This window comes from Perognathus longimembris, chromosome 26 (genome assembly GCF_023159225.1).
Source record: "Perognathus longimembris pacificus isolate PPM17 chromosome 26, ASM2315922v1, whole genome shotgun sequence".
Taxonomy (NCBI): Eukaryota; Metazoa; Chordata; class Mammalia; order Rodentia; family Heteromyidae; genus Perognathus; species Perognathus longimembris.
Genome location: NC_063186.1, coordinates 2,506,148 through 2,520,906, shown reverse-complemented (window position 1 = coordinate 2,520,906; position 14,759 = coordinate 2,506,148).

The window sequence follows — 14,759 nt, the reverse complement described above, 5'->3', positions numbered from 1 at the left end:
ACCTGGTCTCTACTGTCTCCCCCTCCCCCCTCCTTAACAGTCATATATCAGGGAGATCATGCCCTTTTGTTTTCTGTGTTCTAGGCTTGTCTCGCTCAACATTATTTGTTCGAGTTCTGACCATTTCCCTGCGAATACCAATATTTCACCATTTCTAATCACTATGTAGTAGTCCATTGTGTATAGGTACCATATTTTTTGGATCCATTCATCCGTGGAGGGGCATCTGGGTTGTTTCCATATTTTGGCTATTGTGAATTGTGCTCAGCTGGTACTCTTCACATGTGACCCTCTCTGTTTCTGCTTCTTTCGGAGGTGGAGTCTCTTATGGACTTTTCTACCTGGGTTGGCCTTGAACTGTGATTTAGGATTACAAGGGTGTGAGCTACTGGTACCTGCTCAAAGATGATCTTTATAGAGACAAACTATTTCACATAACTCAGGTGTTGGATGTGGTTACGTACGAACATCTAGGTAAATATATATCCTGATCTGATTTCTCTTAGATGGATGGATGGTTGACTCAAAGTGGGCTGGAGAAACCGCAGAACTGTCTTCTGACCCACTGTTCCCGCTGCACCTGTTCTACCCTTAGGGGATGGAGAATGTGGGTCACAGGGCTCAGGGGCTGGCAAATGCCCTGGCCAGTGGGGACAGCAGTTCTGATGATGAGTCTTGGTTTTGAGACCACTGTACTTTTTTTTTTTTTTGGCTCAGGGCCTGAGCACTGTCCCTGGCTTCTTTTTGCTCAAGGCTAGCACTCTGCCCCTTGAGCCACAGCGCCACTTCTGGCTTTTTCTGTTTCTGTGGTGCTGAGAGACTTGAACCCAGGGCTTCATGCATGCTAGGCTAAGCCATCCTCCCAGCCCACCACTGTGCTTTCGACACAGAATTAGGAAGGATGTTAGGCAATCTGACGGCTGAGAAAGGTGGCTGGGAATGCGACCTAGTGGTAGAATGCTTGCCTAGCATGCATGAAGCCCTGGGATCGATTTTTAGTACAACATACACAGAAAAAGCCAGAAGTGGTGCTGTGGCTCAAGTGATAGAGCTCTATCTAGCCTTTTGCTCTGGAAACTTGGATGCCATAGTCAGTGCTGGATGAGAAAGGGCCGGAGCCTGGAGCCCGGAGACCTGAGACCTCGGTCTCCATCTCCTGTAAGGAAACCAGGCGGTGGCCCCATCTGCTAGGGCCACTGACCACCCCTCTTTTCCCATGGCCAGGGGGTTCCTGGAACACAGGGCTTTAGCGGTCAATAAGGCGGGATCAACTGGGGCACTGGCCAGTCTAATGGCTCAGAAGCTGCAAGGCTGACATGGGTTCCCACAGATGTCCAGGGTCCATGCCAGCGTCTTCGTACTTGTCTCGAGGGGCGTGTGGCCTGATGATATCATGTCTGAGTGCTGATTAAAGATGAATGTCACCCAAGTACAATACATGCAGGCACGAAATGTCTGTGCATGCTGTGTCCATCCCGGGGCTTGAACTCAGGGCCTGGGCACCGTCCCTGAGCCCTTTTACTCAAGGCTCACATTCTACTACTTGACCCACAGCTCCACTTCTGTTTTTTTTTTTTTTTTTTTGGGGGGGGGTCACTGGAGATAAGAGTCTCAGGGACTTTTCATGAATGGGCTGGGTTCAAACTGAAATCCTTAGGTCTCAGCCTCCTGAGTAGCAAGGATTACAGGTGGGAGCCACCGGTGCCCGGCTGGAAATCCCTTCTTAACTCTGGACTGAACTCTCTTTTCTAGACACCCAAATGGGGGCCCACTCTGAGTCACAGGTCCCCTCTCCTCGCCATCTGAACCCCTTAAGTCTGACCCCAGCCGAGACCCAGCCTGCCCTCCCTGGACAGCTGCGAGCCCCAATGTGTTCACAGCTGCCTTCCCTGGCCCTCCGCACCCAGCACCGCCCAGGTCTTACCAGAGTCCTGGGCCTGCCTCGCCCACTCAGAAGAGATGATTATCACAACGTCATTCTCAGGTGGAGCATCCTTCCAGACCTGCAAATGAAAGAGGACACTGAGTTAGACCAGCATGACAGACAGGTTGGAAACTAAGATGGAAGAGAGCCGAGCTAGAGAACATTAGTTCCTTAAGTCCAACAATGAAGTACTTTGTTCTCTGTTACCAGCACACACGCATGAAAGGGGAGCTCTCGCCAGGCTCAGCCTGCGGAGAAGAGTGTAACCGCCTCTCGTCCTGAGCTTCCCAGATGCCCCTTGCCGGAGGCCTCGGTCATGGGTCAGTCCCTTGTTCTGTGACCTCCATCGGGTGATCGTAACCTTCGTTGGCCCGGATGTTGCTTTTCACAGCCTAGGCTTGGCTGGGCTTCCAGGCCCTTTGCCCACACGGCCACTGTTACACATCACGGCTTGACAGCAGGTAGGTCTAGGGTTACAGCACCATCCTCCAACCTCCCACTCGCCATGAACTCTCGGGGACAGGGGCCAGCAGGAGCTAGCAAGGCTGAGAAGCCGTGTCAGCGTGCTGTCTCAATCACTGTTGTTATCCTTGTGCAATTCCGGAGCACCTTAGAACCCAGTGCAGGACTGCGGGGCTGCCGGGGCGGGGAATAAGGCTTCTCCAGGAGTCTCTCCCCTGTGCGCTAGTTGTGTGTGTGTGTGTGTGTGTGTGTGTGTGTGTGTGTGTGCATGCAAATACCACCTTTGAACTCAGGGCCTGGGCACTGTCCTTTAGCTTTGTTCTCTTAAGGCTGGTGACAAAGCTAAGGAAGAGCACGTGACCCTGAGTTCAAATTCTAGTACAAAACAAGAAGATAAGTTGGAGGGAAAAAAGTTCTCGTCAAGCACTCATGCCTGTGATCCTTGCTACTCTGGAGGCTGAGCCCTGAGCTTTTCTGCTCAAGGCTAGCACGCTACCACTTGAGCCACAGCTCCACTTCGGGTTTTCTGGTGCTTAATTGGAGATGAAAGTCTCATAGACTTTGTAGCCCAGGCTGGCTTTGAACTGCTATCCTTAGGTCTCAGCCTCCTGAGTAAATAGGATTACAGGAATGAGCTATGGGTGCCTGGTTGTACTTCACCTTTATAATAGTAACAATTAAAAACATTTTTAAGGGCTGGGAATGTGGTTTCATGGTAGAGTGCTTAACTAGCACGCATGAAGCCCTGGGTTCGATTCCTCAGCACCACATAAACAGAAAACCATTTTTAAAATCAAGCAGGGGGCTGGGACTATGGCCTAATGGTAGAGTTCTTGCCTTGCACACATGAAGCCCTGGGTTCAATTCCCCAGCACCACAGAAAAAGCCAGAAGTGGCGCTGTGGCTCAAGTGGCAGAGTGCTAGCCTTAAGCAAAAAGAAGCCAGGGACAGGGCTCAGGCCCTGAGTTCAAGCCCCAGGGCAGGCAAAAAAAAAAAAAATAAATAAAATTAAGTAGAGAACTATTTAAGAAACAAAGTCTATGCATATGTGGTTTTGAAAGTACAATCTGGGACAGACCTCTCCCTCTTTTAATTTTTTTTTTTTAACAATATACTGGCCACACAGAGCCCGAATCCCAGAAGAGCTCCCACGCAGAGCGCGCCACCAGCCCCGTCTCTGCCGCCTACCTGTTGCAGGGGATACGGGACAGGTGAACGGGGTCAGTGGAGGGATGGGCGCTCCCTCCCGCCCGGTTCCATTCTTGACCGGATGCCCTGCCAAGCACGGGCCATCGGGAGGTCTGTGACCCCGGCTCGTGGGCAGTGTTCTGCTGCAGCAGAGGCAGGTGCTCCAGGAGGTGCCCTCTGAGGCACACCACCCAGTGCGGGGGCTCCGTGCGCGCCCACGCCCCGTGTGGGCGGTGGGGACAGGAGCGTGCGATTGCAAGATCCAAATGACAGGTCAGCCTGTTGGCAGGAGCCAACTAGAGAAGGAGAAGGCAGTGTGGCAAAACCAAAGCGTTACGGAATTGGGACCGGGTTCTCCGTGGATCCATTTCTCATCCCCGAGGCTTCTTGGAGAACAATAGGGCAGTTACTGAGCAATTTAGGGTTTACCTGAAGGAGCGTGCCCAGGGAGAGAGGAGAAATTTCCAAACTCAATACCGCAGCCGGGAAACTGGACGAATGCCCAAGCCAGAGCGAAAACCCCCAAAGTGGAAGCAGAAAGAGTTCACCACAACAGTCCACTCGCTCCACTTGCTCCTCAGCCAGACAAGAAAGAACAAGCGCTACAATGTTCTCTAAAATGTCCACTTCCCAACAAAAAGCACAGGCACCACAATGAAATCAGTGGGGGGGTAGGCGGGGGGCGGGGGGGGGAAGGCTACAGAAAGCCTGAGAATGGCCAGATGTCAAAAAGTCCAAGTAGGGGGCTGGGGATATGGCCTAGTGGCAAGAGTGCCTGCCTCGGATACATGAGGCCCTAGGTTCGATTCCCCAGCACCACATATACAGAAAAAACAACCAGAAGCGGCTCTGTGGCTCACGTGGCAGAGTGCTAGCCTTGAGCGGGAAGAAGCCAGGGACAGTGCTCAGGCCCTGAGTCCAAGGCCCAGGACTGGCCAAAAAAAAAAAAAAAAAAAAAAAAAGTCCAAGTAGGCATTTCAGTCAGGCACCAAAGGCCTGCAATCCTAGCTACTTGGGAGGATGAGATTTGAGGACAGCCATTACAGCCAGGTCCATGAGACTAATCTCCACTTAACCAACCTGAAACCCCACAAAAAGCAAAACAAAACAAACCCAGAAGTGGAGCTATGACTCAAATGGCAGAGAAGTAACCATAAACAAGAGCTCAGGGACAGCATCCAGTCCCTGAGCTCAAGACCCAGGACCAGCACCAAAAATAAACAAAATATATCCATTAAAAATATCTCCTAAGCTGAAAATATAGCCTAGTGGTAGAGTGCTCACCTCGCATGCATGAAGCCCTGGGTTCGATTCCCCAGCACCACATACACAGAAAAAGCCAGAAGTGGCGCTGTGGCGCAAGTGGTAGAGTGCTAGCCTTGAGCAAAAAGCTCAGGCATAATGCCCAGGTCCTGAGTTCAAGACCCAGGACTGGCAAAAGATTTTTTTTTTCAAAGCCAGGCAGTGGTGGCTTATGGCTATAATCCTAGCTACTCCAGAGGCTGAGATCTGAGGATCACAATTCAAGCTAGCCCAAGAAGAAAAATCTGGGAATCCAGTAAAAAGCTGGAAGTAGAGTTGTGACTCAAGTGGTGGAGTACCGGCTTTGAGCAAAAAATCCAAGGGAGGATGGACAGTGCCCAGTTCCGAGTTCCTTTTTTTTTTCTTGTTCCTTCTGGTCTTGGGGTTCGACCTCAAGGCCCGGGCGCTATCTCTGAGCTTCTCTGTACTCCAGGCTAGCACTCTACCACTAGAGCCCTAGTGCCACTGCTGGCCTTTTCTGATTGGTTTACTGGAGATACGAGTCTCATGGACTTTCCTGCCCAGGCTGGCTTTGGTCCTCAGATCTCAGCCTCCTGGGTAGCTAGGATGATAGGCATAACTCCACTTGCAGCTTTTCCATGGTTAATTGCAGTTAAGAATCTCATGGACGGGGCTGGGAATATGGCCTAGTGCCAAGAGTGCTTGCCTCCTACACATGAAGCTCTCGGTTTGATTCCCCAGCACCACATATATGGAAAACGGCCAGAAGGGGCGCTGTGGTTCAGGCGGCAGAGTGCTAGCCTTGCTAGCCTTGAGCAAAAAGAAACCAGGAACAGTGCTCAGGCCCTGAGTTCAAGGCCCAGGACTGGCAAAATAAAAAAAAAAAAAGAATCTCATGGACTTTTTTTTTTTAGTTCAGGCTGCCACCGGCTTTATCTATCTGTTTTGAAGACCACAGTTTAAACTGACTGATTGAATCACTCCTGTCATTCTTGCAACTCTCTTCTCTGCCACTGAGAAAGCTTGTTCCTGCCATTCTTCTATGGATGAATTCAATGGAACCCACAGTGCAAATATCACTTCCAAGCTGTTAGCACATGCTCCTGGAGAGTCAATATTTGCTTAGACCAGAAAATGGTCATTGGAGTCTGTTTTTCCTTTCAGTGAGGTCGCTTTGCCCACTGGAAGGGTGATTCTGTTGACATTTCAGTTTCAGTGGATCTTCCTAAACTTCTTGTCTTTTTTTTTTTTTTTAATGTTTAAACTATGTGTATGCCAGTACTGGGACTGGAACTCAGGACCTAGGCACTGTCCCTGAGCTTTCTTTTTTGGGGGGGCAGGGGAGCTCAAGGCCAGTGCTCTACCACTTGACCCACAGTTACACTTCTGGCTTTCCTGTAGTCAATTGGAGGTAAGAGTCTCATGGGCTTTTCCTGCCTGGGTTGGCTTTGAACCTCCACCCTCAGATCTCAGCTGCCTGAGCAGCTAGGATGACAGGTGTGAAGGAGAGGGGCTTGACTGTGTACTCTTTCCCTTCCTGGAAATTCTGTGCCACAAGGCGGGGCTGGGGTGAGTCCCTGGGTGTTTCTCCGCTTAGGAGAGGGTTGTGAGTTCAGAACCTGTGCTTGCTGGGTAACAATGGGTCTCTCAGTCCAGCTAAGCATCAGTGACAACTGTCAGTGCTCCTTCCGTTCCCTGGGCCACCATCTCCCTCTTCCTGTCCTCAAGGCACAGCATGGCTGTGCGTACAGTGGGTCTGTGCCAGAGCCAGGAACTCAGCTGAGCAAAGCTCTGCTCTTCCCTCTGCTGCCCAGGCTGGCCCTGAGTAACCCTCCCGCCTCAGCCTCCTGCGCTGGCTGGGTCTCCAACCCCCGATCTCTTAAAGGAACCACCGACAAGGGCCCTCGATCGTTGTCCCGGGGGGCGGGGGATCTGCGTTGTCTGCCTCTCACTCAGACGGAAACTCCATGTCTCCCTTCTGAGGTAGTTTACTGTACAAATACACCTCAAGAGAGCACGGGCAAGAGAATGTTGCAATGAATGTCAACAGGGAATCCTCCTCAAGCTCTGCGGTCCTCGTGCCTAAGGACTTGTCTTGCTTTGTTAACTGCAAGCATGGCAAACCAGCCCGTGTTACTGGTTTAGCTGAGCGCGAAATGTCAGTTACTAGTACACACAGTGCTTTCCTTATGAAACGGATGGAAGTCTACACCTTAACCATACAAACATGCACGCATTCACTATTCGTGAGGACTAATTTGGAATCTTGCCCCAGGGACCTAATGTGAAGCGAACCATGAGAAAACACTCAGTTCAATTAAAACTTGGGGGGCACTGTGTAGCATCCAGCATGGAAACTGAAGACATTTCCATCAAAAGAAGAAGAGGCCGATGGCTTGGGAGGCTGAGGTGAGAGGTCTGTGGCTTAAGGCGCAGCAGTCCTGTGGTCAGCTGAGTTGGGAGGATTGGAGTTCCAGACCAGCCCGCGCAGAAAAGTCCACAGTTCCATGGAAGAAGCCGGCTGCGGCAGGATGGGTCTGTTATCCCGGTCATTATGAAAAGCCACAAAAATAGATAAGCTCGTGGCCCAGGCTTATGCTTTGGCAGGGAGGGAGAGCCTATCTCAACAATAACCAGTGCAAAAAAGGGATGGGGGGGGGAGGGGATCAGCAGCAGAGTGCCTACCTAGCACCTGCAAGGGCCCGAGTTCCAATCCCAATACCATCGAGAAGTTAGGAGGCAGGCCGGAGCCGGTGGCTCATGCCTGTAATCCCAGCGAAGGCTGAGATGGGAGGTCCCTGAGCCGTGGGCCGAGAGGGACGGGTGACTTGAGTGTGTCACTGCGAAGGTCTCCGGGGCAGAGGACAGTCCTTGGTGGCCCAGGCTGAGAAGCCCCCTCAGCCCTTGCCTGTTTCTATCCCAAGCCCATCCTCCAGCCCCCTTGTCCTCACTCCCTCGGGTGCTGGAACTCGGGGCTTGTGCGCTGCCCCTGAACTTCTGTGCCCAAGGCTAGCGCTCTTCTCACCGGGGCCTTAGCTCCCCTTCTGGCTCTTTGCTGGTTCACGGGAGGTAAGAGTCGCATGGACTCTCCTGCCCAGGCTGGCTTTGAACTGAAATCTTCACATCACAGCCACCAGTGCCCAACCTAAGAACCCCTCTTTAAAGCTAAAGTTCCAATGATATCCCAATTTAGTTTTCTCCTTGCTATCATTGGATAAATTTTTGCCTGCATCCAACAAATTATTTTGGAGGATTAATGCAGCTTAGTAGAGGAGGCCCACCAGTTTTCCATTGTATTCAACAGCTTGAATGGTAAGAAGTGTGTTTTTGCCAAGGGTTCTGCTAATAGGATCTGAAGATTTACATTTCAGTTTAATGCCTTCTAATCAGGGTATCGGGTTCTTTCCTGAAAACTAGAACAGCTCATTTAAAAAGCTGATCCTGCCATGTAAAGGATGCAGAGTTTGGTTAACCATGTTTTAACAATACCACATGTGGAAGGGCATGGTGGAGCACACCTGTAATCTCCACAGGCTAGGAGGAATGTAGGTTGAGGTCAGCTTGAGCTTCATAGTGAGACTACAAATAAGCGATCACTGGACATACACAAACAAGTCACATGTCTAAGGAAATCTCAACCTCCTATTAAGTTAACATTACAGTTGCTAGGACAAACAGTGTTGCCGTTCTGTCTTAAGTGTGGCTCTGGGGGATAGGAATGTAGCTTAGCGGCAGAGTGCTTGCCTAGTAGGCCTGAGGGCCTGGGTTTGATTTCTCAGTACCACATATACACACACACAAATAATGAAATTACATTTAAAAAAGTGTGGCTTTGTCACCAGCAATTCCATCCCTAGGCATATGTCCTTAAGAACGAAAAACAGATGTTTACACAGGAACTCCTGCACAGATGCCTAGAGCAGTACTAGTCACAGTAGTCCAAAGGCAGAAACAACACCACTGTCCACTACGCAGGTGATGAAACAAAATGTAATATGTACATAATGGAACATTACTCAGTCATTAAGAGGGAGGGAAACTATTTTGTGAAATAGAAAAATAAGACATTTGGGCTGGGAATATGGCCTAGTAAGTAAAGTGCTCACTTTGTGTACACGAAGCCCTGGGTTCGATTCCCCAGCACCACATATATAGAAAACAACCAGAGGTGGCGCTGTGGCTCAAGTGGCAGAGTGCTAGCCTTGAGCGAAAAGAAGCCCGGGACAGTGCTCAGGCCCTGAGTCCAAACCCCAGGACTGGCAACAAAAACAAAACAAATTAGAAAAACAAGACATTTGGCTGTACTCATGCATTTCTTAAAAAAAAAATAAAGAAAGAAATACCCAGTAAAGCAAGAGTGTCCCAAGACTGAAGACAGCAAGACGGACGTTCACAGGGGTGGGGTTCCCAAGTGTCGGCCCTTGGTGGCTGGACAGGAATCAGAAACTCTGGGAAGAACTTGCTAGTGTCTCAGGCCACATTAGCACGTGCACCTCTTGTCATGGATAAACCCCCAGATTTACTTGAGATGGGAGGAAAAGGGGGGGGTTCTCCAGAAGACCGTGTGCCCGCCGCCGCCCACCTTCCCGTGGGAAGGGAGACAGGGGACTCCCCACACACCCTCGGGCAGGAAAGCCGAAGAGCCTTTGTGCGGAGTCGCCGCTGGACCGTTCCACTGGGGACACGAGTTGTGGTGGGAATGCTGCAGAGCACCGATGGTCTGCGTGGGCTTGGGGAGCCGAGGGAGCCGTGGGCGAGTGACTTGCTCCTACATCTCAAGGACGCTGTATCTCAATAAGATCTGTGCACTTGACGTTGTGTAAATTCCAGCTCCAGAGGCAAAGAAACGAGGCATAAAAACACTCACCTCTGTTGACAGGGGGCGGGCCACGCCCGCAAGAGGGCACAGGGCTGAGGTGCACATGAGTGTCAGTTGTGTAGATTCCCAATATCAGGGCTTTGGAGACAGGGTGCTGTGTTTGCTCAACCGGAGCCATGCACCTCCCGTTTCCTCGCAAGCCGTCTTGGAGGTGGAAGTGTCGAGGATTGTCTGCTGGGGCTGGCCTCACACCGTGATTCTCTGGATCTCAGCCACCTGAGGTGTGATCACTGGTGCTTGGCCGACTGCTTGACATCAAGAATGGGACGTCTCTTCCTCCATGGCTCTGTAAGTTTCCCTCTGTTTAAGAGAAAATGGGAAGGGGATCACGTGGAAGGACGGGGAAGGGGGAAGTCTCCCAGGTGTCTGAGTGAGGCAGGGAGGTCTTTATTCAAATGGCTCGGAAGTCACCGAAGGGTGATGTTGAGCTGCACAGAGGTCAGCGGCCCTGACAACCAGGTGGGCTTGGGACAGCTAAGCGATGGATGCTGAGTCCTCACTGCTACTGCTACGAGAGAGCGGCGGGGACCTGTGCGTTCTACGTCCTAACAACGAAGGGGGTCGTTTTCTTCGTTCAGGAGGTGAAGAGCTGAAGCTTCACCATGATAGTAGGATGACGACTTATTGAGATGGAGAGCAAAATGCAGTCTATCTGCCTACTATCACGTGTGGGTCCTGGAGGACGACACAGCGTCGTGAGAAGGGCACAGAAGGATATGGTCCACCTCTAATGGTGGCGCACTGAAGGCCCACGCGGGGGGATCTGCCGTGGGGCTCTCTCCTGGCAAGCACTCAACACAAAACAGAGCAAAAACTAAAGGATTACGTGTGGGGTTTAAGTGAAGATGATGACATTGCTGCTCTTGATAGTAATGCAATGAAGAGAGAACAATCAGCTTATAAAATCGCTTGTCTTTAATTAAAGTCCACAGAGCATTTAACATAGTTAAACTCTCACAGTGACTCTTAAGATTTTTAAATTCCTCTGCACAGCAATGTGGGCTAATAACTTCACGCTAGAAATTTACAAATGTACAACACAAAATTCCATTGGAGTCCATCCCAATACAAGTTTAAAACACTTAATTGGCAGACAATGTAAAGATATCTTAAAAAACAAAAACTACAAAATGAGCATGTAAAAAGTCTTCCCTTTTGAGTTCTTAATAAAATACTGTCTGTATAAGATCTAATGAAAATTTCCAGTTACTTATAAAACAGTTATGCAAGCAATGAACTGGTATATATGTATATAGGTAGGCAATTAAAGTTAATTGTGTAAATGAATAAAACTAAGCCCCTTGATTATATAGCACATATCTATTACTCAAGTACTAAAATAAATGAAACCATTCAATGAGGCAATTGGAGGCAAAAGGAAATACAAAATATTTCAGGCCAAAGAAAAAAAAGAACAACTCACAAACATGAAATCCCCTTAATTACACAGGGTAGAGAGCTTGACGTGCTAGGCATAGTGGTACGAGCCTATAATCCTAACACTCCAGAAGGGAGAGCCTAACAGGATTGCAGGTTTGAGGCCAGCTTGGGCCTTAAAGGAAGGCCCTGAATCATAAAACAAAATAACCAAAAGAGGTTAAAGCAAATTATGGGGCCACATTCTCCCCCCCCACCCCCCGCCTTCTTTTGTTCAGTTGTGGGGCTTGAACTCAGGGTCTGTGCACTCTCCCGGGGCCTCTTTATGTTTAAGGCTAGTGCTCTAGTAATTGAGCCGCAGTGCCACTTGCAGTTTTTGAGTGGTTCATTGGAGATAAGAATCTCATGTTTGTTTTTTGGCCAGGTCTGGGGCTTACACTCAGGGCCTGAGCACTATCCGTGGTTTCCTTTTTTGCTCATGGCTAGCGCTCTACCACTTGAGCCACAGCGCCACTTCTGGCTTATTCTGTTTATGTGGTGCTGAGGAATCGAACCCAGGGCTTCATACATGCAAGGCGAGCACTCTACTACTAAGCCACATTCCCAGCCCTCATGAGGACTTTTTTGCCCAGGCTGGCTTTGAACCAAGATCTCAACCTCCTGAGTAGATAGGTTTACAGGCATGAGCCACCAATGCCCAGCTTCATTCTATTCTTCCATGAATAATAGTATGAAATGTCCCTCCCATTTATTAAAACAGCTGCACAAACCTAGAGTTTAATAGTACACCAACTCCTGAGATCTTCAACAATGGAAGAAAATTCTACTACTCGGGGGGAAGAAAACCTCACAACATTTTACGGATGTAACTAGGTAAAAGCACGGCCTGCTCCACAAACTGCACTTGAGATGGTTTGGCTGTGATTGGTGTTAGCAGGCACGTGAAATGAGCACACACATGCACACGCACGTATGCACAAACACACACACACACACACACGATGTGCTATTTAAGCAATTTCAAATCCTTTCTGAAAGAAAGGACCTGATGTCTGAAGCTAACTCAGCATGGCAGCAGCGCCTTGAGGGGCCTGTCCGCTCTGCCCAGGTGCTGGAGGGCACGGGCTGTCCGCTCCCTGACACAGCTGACAGCTGATGGGAGGGGAAACCATGGCAGTCTGAGAAATGCTCATTTCTAGGATTTTAAGCTTTGTTTTGACCAGCAAAGAAATGCCTGCAGAAAAGTCTGCTCTGCTGACCAAGCTTATAAAATATACATCAGGAACATTGACAATTTGGGCATTACCACTTGCTCTAGAGAAATGATAATTAATTGTGAATTACCAGTGATAAGAGAATGTCTTTCACAGTAGTTTCCAACATATTTTCTTCTAACAGTGAAAACAACTTAGGAGCAAGATGGAAACACACACATACGGCAATTTCTGAAGCTGGGAGCTGTACCAATACTTTTAAAGATTTCTGACTGATAGAAGTAGCCTAAACGGAGAACTCACTTTCTATAGATCTCATATCGGGTAGGAACCACACAACCAGTATGAGAATGTATGATTTGCGAGCACAAATACAGCAAATGCTTAGAAAGTCAGTAAATAAAAGACCCCAAGGCTTATCTATTTTCTTCCACTAGCAAGGTTATGTCACAGTCTCAAAACGAGATCGAATGTTTTCCCAGTATTTCCTTTCTCTGCATCCTCCACCCAAAAACTGAAACACTAGATTAGTCTAAAACCACAAGTGAACATGTGATCATAGCAAAGGAAATATCTCCAGTAGGAAGTATTAAAAAAAAAATCCTCCTTTTCAAATGGTCTCACTATGGAGTCCAGATTGGCCAGAACTTCCAGTCCTTCTGTCTCAGCCATCCAGTTGCTTAGACTAAAGGTGTGCTATCGCATCTGGCAAAGGAAAATCTTAAACTGAAACTACAGCTCACTAGAGGTCAATTTAATTTTTCATGAAACTATCTCAGATGTTTAAGACTTTAGTCTACATGATGTTTAAACCAATTTACACATTTTGTCAAAAACAGAGGTAATGGCCAAGTAATGCAGAATATTGCAAAACAGAACACAATCTGGAGAAATAATCTTCAAAATTCACTTAGTTTGCTAGAATAGAGAGAGAGAGAGAGAGAGAGAGAGAGAGAGAAGACTTGTTGAGCAAGAATATTTACAGATATTTCAGGTGAGGAGACTCAAGTTCTCGAGTGCTGTGGCAACACAAAATAAATATTCTGGGCCTGCGGTCCATCATTTCCACAGAAAGTTCTCGGAGTCAACAGCTGAATGGGTATGACTTGAAAACTGGGTGATGGTTATCAACTGACCCCAGATACAAAGGGAGAACTATAAGGTTCCCAAGCCTAAGCGCTCTTCAGCCGTGCCAGACCCCACCCGGACAGGGCTATGGTGGATCTGGTCTCCTCAAGACTACCTGTGGTAAAAGCAGCCGTGGCCTCTCGTGGCGTCCCCAGAGGGCAGCCACAGGCTTCGCAGAAGGAACAGAGAGTACCTGACTGCCACGTATCCAGCCAGGATGCTGTGCGCTCCCGTTTCAGCCCCTCCAACTCTGACCTGTAGCATGATAGGAAAAGGCATTCTTTCTGGCTCTCCATACAGAATTCTGTGCTCCCATTCTCCAGCAGCCTCCCGGGTGCCCTGTCGCTGTGCTCTCTACAGCTCTCCTGGAGTTGTCAGGGGATGGCACATGCTCCTCCTTGTGCTCTAGAGCCCAAGTGGCGGTCGGCCATGCTGGAGTGTGCACATCTAAGTCAGGTGGCAAGTACTCCACTCTGCAAAGGAGGATGACGTTAGTGTGATGTGACCACCACTATCCCACTTCTTCCTTGCATCCCAGAGAGAGAGAGACAGACAGAGAGAGAGAAAGAGAGGCACAGACAGAGAAACAGAGACAGAGACAGCAACACTGACCTTTACTTGAGCCTCGTTACTTAGTATCTCACTATGGCTAAAGAGAACAGGAACTGATAAACATCTAAACCTGGACAATTAATAAAAAAAATATGAAATCACAGACATTCATGTGATTGCTTAAAGCAAAGATACAGACCATTTAACTCTTATACTAAAGGCATGACTATGATTCAAATATCCTGCTACTATTCTGAGAAACTCTGAAATCCACAGTTAAAGGAGGAAATTCATTTAGTTCAACACCAGCATTTTATAAAACATGACTTTAAGACTCACAGCCGCGTTTTCAATGAGCTCAATGAAATCAGATATAGTAATAAGTAGCTCTATATAAAGACTGGGCCTCCTACTTTTAAAAAAAGTACAGTAATTTTCTTCTTAAAAATGTAAGCATAGCACAAAGAGCGCGCACGCGCGCGCGCGCACATACACACACACACACACACACACTCAAGCCCAGGTACCACAAGAAAAATTTAAAATTGTAACTCACTTCAATAGTTTGAACACATCCACATGCAAGACAAGACATAGCATTACTGACTAGTCAAACCTGACGACAGAATACAGACGAGATCGAGGTGGGCAGGTACGCCGCTCAGTCATGACCATGGCTGGACTACAGCACAGCCTGGAATTCAAAGCATTACACGGAGACCAACGAGGAGCTCTCATTTATGGCTGAGAAAGCAGGTTAAAAAGCCATACA